We start from the raw sequence: 4,504 nt of genomic DNA, 5'->3' as shown, positions 1-4,504 counted from the left end.
GGTTTTTGCGAAAGGAGGAAATATAGGGTTCCCTAAAGCTTTGAAAAGGGGAAGAAATCGGGTGCCTCATTGCTGAAACTGAAAATAGCTTTTAAAGTAAATGACCTCTCGCAGATGGTTCAGGTTTTGACCCTTATCCTCAGTGGGGGAAATCTATCATACAGGTTTCTAAAAAATGGAGAAAGCACAATGGGACCTTCGGAATTTGGACGAACAAATCCGAAAGAGGTTTTTGCGAAAGGAGGAAATATAGGGTTCCCTAAAGCTTTGAAAATGGAGAAGAAATTGGGCGTCTCATTGCTGAGACTGAAATAGCTTTTGAAATCAAATGATCTTTCGTAGAAATTTCAGGTTTGACCCTTATCCTGAGTGGGTAACACCATACGGAATTCTTGACTGAAGAAACCGCGATGAGACAAGAAGAGATACTTCAACTGAATGAGGCAACTCTTCTGGAAGATATAGACAATGCTAAGTTGCATCAAAAATAGATATTGAATGTTTATTTCATTTTTGGAATAGCTAGAAAATTTTGCCAATAAGATAAAATTATAGCTGGTTCAAATGCTTGGAAATGTGCACGTATGTGCTAAGATATTTCCTCTTTTACCTAGAGTATTTCCTCCAATGAGGTTAACTCCTCAGTTGTAAGAGTCAAATTCAAAATTTTATCACTGATGATTTTCTTCAAGGAAGCTATCCATTTCCCTGATATGAGAAGTGGAAGAAATATTCTTAATTTCATAAAAGCAGGAAATGAAGAGATATTGATAAAAGAATTCTGCATGAGAAAAGATGACTTTTGGCAACTTTGGCAGTTTGATATCTGGGTGTTTTCCCTACGATGATCTTTTTGCACTCTTTTTGAGTCATTGGGCTTTCTTGGTTTTTCACATCATCCTTCATTTGGATGTCCTGACTTTTCTCTCTTTTTCAGGGAAGGGTACGTCACAAACTCTTTCATCTTGGAGATGCTCCGATCTTTCTTTTTCTCAGGGATTATACATGATGACATTGGCTCAAAAGGTCTTCAGATGATAGCAGAAATCAAATATCTTTTAGGGTTTGTCGGTACGTTCATCGCATCTGCCTTCATCTCGACAGTGATCTGAACTTTCCCTGGAAGGATCCTTCACAAACTCCTTCATCTCGGAGATGATCAAAATCTTCTTTGGCCCCGGGGGTCTGCTGGCCTATTCGCCTTCATCTTGACGACAGTTGAGAGATCCCTTTTGCAGATATTTGATTACAACTTTTAAATGAATGTGAAGACATAGGTTGAGTGGATTCTTTTTATAGCTCAAGATATTTCCACTGCCTGATTGCCAGAAAGTCATCTTAAAACATGCGTCATAGCCATGATCAATAACAAATCACTTCTGGCTTTTCAACATCATTGAATATTTCTTTCACTGATCATATCGTGGTCATTTCTTACATCCTTTTGGTTGATCAATAGGAAAAGATTTGAATTTTACCTCTTTTTCGCAAAAAAAATCACCTTTTTGGAAGGAAACACTGGAGGTAATCTGAGAAAATTCTCTTTATGCAGTAAAGAATATTTAGAATCAACAAATGCTTTTAGCAAATTGGCAAAGTTTTCACGAATTTCTTGTGAAATAATCACTCAATATAGATTTTGACAAAACCTTTAGTTGCAATTTTAGGGGAATGTTATAGAAATCAGATTTTGAAACGCTTGACTTTTTAGGTTTTGGAAATACCGACCAGTGAAAACACTGGATTTCAAATCATGACCAGTTATGAAAACTGGATTTCAAATCCCGACCAGTTATAAAAACTGGATTTCAAATCCCGACCAGTGATAAAAACTGGATTTCAAATCCTGACCAGTTATAAAAACTAGATTTCAAATCCCGACCAGTTATAAAAACTAGATTTCAAATCCTGACCAGTTACAAAAACTGGATTTCAAATCCCGACCAGTTACAAAAATTAGATTTTAAATCCCGACCAGTTATAAAAATTGGATTTCAAATCCCGACCAGTGATAAAAACTGGATTTCAAATCCCGACCAGTTATAAAAACTGGATTTCAAATCCCGACCAGTTATAAAAACTGGATTTCAAATCCCGACCAGTGATAAAAACTGGATTTCAAACTCCGACCAGTTATAAAAACTGGATTTCAAATCCCGACCAATTATAAAAACTGGATTTCAAATCCCGACCAGTGATAAAAACTGGATTTCAAATCCCGACCAGTTATAAAAACTAGATTTCAAATCCCGACCAGTTATAAAAACTGAATTTCAAATCCTGACCAGTTATAAAAACTGGATTTCAAATCCCGACTAGTTATAAAAACTGAATTTCAAATCCCCACCAGTTATAAAAACTGGATTTCAAATCCCGACCAGTTATAAAAACTGGATTTCAAATATGAAGGATTTAATCTGATGGTTTGAAAGTGATTGAACTTGAGAAATTATAACCCGAGAGTTGATGAGATTCTGAAGATATTGTAACCAAAGGTTGGGGAATTGATAGAATTTGAGGAGTCATACCCTAAGGGATTGATCTTTTGGAATACACGACCAACGGAAGCTGGATCTTTTGGAAATACATGACCAACGAGTGTTGGATCTTTTTTTTTTTGGAAATACATGACCTCCGAGATGCTGAATCCTTTGGAAATACATGACCAACGGGATGCTGGATCCTTTGGAAATACATGACCAACTGGTGTTGGATCTTTTTGGAAATACATGACCAGCGAGATGCTGGATCTTTTGGAAATACATGACAAACAAGTGTTGGATCCTTTTGGAAGTACATGACCAGCGAGATGCTGGATCCTTTAGAAATACATGACCAACGAGTGTTGGATCTTTTGAAATACCTGACCAGCAAAAGCTGGAACGTTTGAAATACCCGACCAGCTAGAAGCTGGAACTTTTAAAATACATGACCAACGAGTGTTGGATCTTTTCGAAAATATCTGACCAACAAAAGGCTGAAACGTTTGAAATACCTTACCAGCAAAAGGCTGGGACGTTTGAAATACATGCCCAACGAGTGTTGGATCTTTTGAAATACCTGACCAGCAAAAAGCTGGAACGTTTGAAATATCTGACCAGGAAGAGCTGGAATGTTTGAAATACATGACCAACGAGTGTTGGATTTTTTGAAAATATCTGACCAGCAAAAGCTGGAACATTTGAAATACCTGACCAGCAAGAAGCTGGAACGTTTGAAATACATGCCCAACGAGTGTTGGATCTTTTGAAATACCTGACCAGCAAAAGCTGGGATGTTTAAAATACCCGACCAGCAAGAGCTGGAACGTTTGAAATACATGACCAACGAGTGTTGGATCTTTTGGAAATACCTGACCAGCAAAAGCTGGAACGTTTGAAATACACGACCAACAAGAGCTGGAACGTTTGAAATACTTGACCAACAAAAGCTGGAACGTTTGAAATACCTGACCAGCAAAAGGCTGGGACGTTTGAAATACATGCCCAACGAGTGTTGGATCTTTTGAAATACCTAATCAGCAAAAGCTGAAACGTTTGAAATACCTGACCAGCAAAAGGCTAGGACATTTGAAATACATGACCAACGAGTGTTGGATCTTTTGGAAATACATGACCAGCGAGATGCTGGATCTTTTGGAAATACATCTGATTTAAGTCAGAACTTGAATTTTGAAAGAGGAAAGAATTTGATCAGAACACTGAATTTAGAAGGTTACCGGTGCGAGAACCGGATTTTCTAAATGAGCTCAACATATGATTGATAAATTTGAGAAATAACCAGTGCGAGGACTGGGTTGTGAAGATGAGTTAGATTTGGAAAGTAAAGTTTGATGAGAAATTCTGAATTCAATGGACCATCACATCCTAACTGCGTGGTGGTCTGTTTTCAGGATTTATCTCCCTATCCTGAACTAGGAAGGAAGGAAAGAAATACCTCGTTAGCAGAATACATCAGGTTTATCCCTTAACCTGATGGGAAAAAGGAAAGAAATACCTCGTTAGCAGGAGGCATCAGGTTTATCCCTTATCCTAAAAGGGCACAGAAGGATTTTTAAAGAGAATAAACCTGGATTTTTTTGAAATTTGAAATGGATTAGCCGGAAGGCTGGATTTTGGAAGAATGTCCCGCCTGTCAGTTGAGATTTTTTTAAAAAAGAAGAGAGTTCGAGTTGGGACTTGAATCTTCAGAAAATAAAAGATAAAGAGAAACCCGAGTTTTGAAAACTTAAATTTCTAAAGAAACAATTGTTTTCCAATGCGAGGATTGGATTCAAAAGGAAGTCCTGGTGGGAACTCAGAACTTTGAACGAAAGATAAATAGAAGAAAAACCCGAGCTGAAACTCAGTTTTCTAAAGAAATGATTGATTTCCAATGCGAGGATTGGATTCAGAAGGAAGTCCTGGTCGGAACTCAGAACTTCGAACGAAAAATAATAGAAGAAAAACCCGAGCTGGAACTCGGTTTTCTAAAGAAGTGATTGATTTTCAATGCGAGGATTGGA

This window comes from Nuphar pumila, chromosome 14, assembly GCF_984573655.1.
Source record: "Nuphar pumila chromosome 14, dmNupPumi1.hap1.1, whole genome shotgun sequence".
In the NCBI taxonomy this organism is placed as follows: domain Eukaryota; kingdom Viridiplantae; phylum Streptophyta; class Magnoliopsida; order Nymphaeales; family Nymphaeaceae; genus Nuphar; species Nuphar pumila.
The sequence above is the reverse complement of the archived record's forward strand: the minus strand, read 5'-3'. Positions refer to the sequence as shown.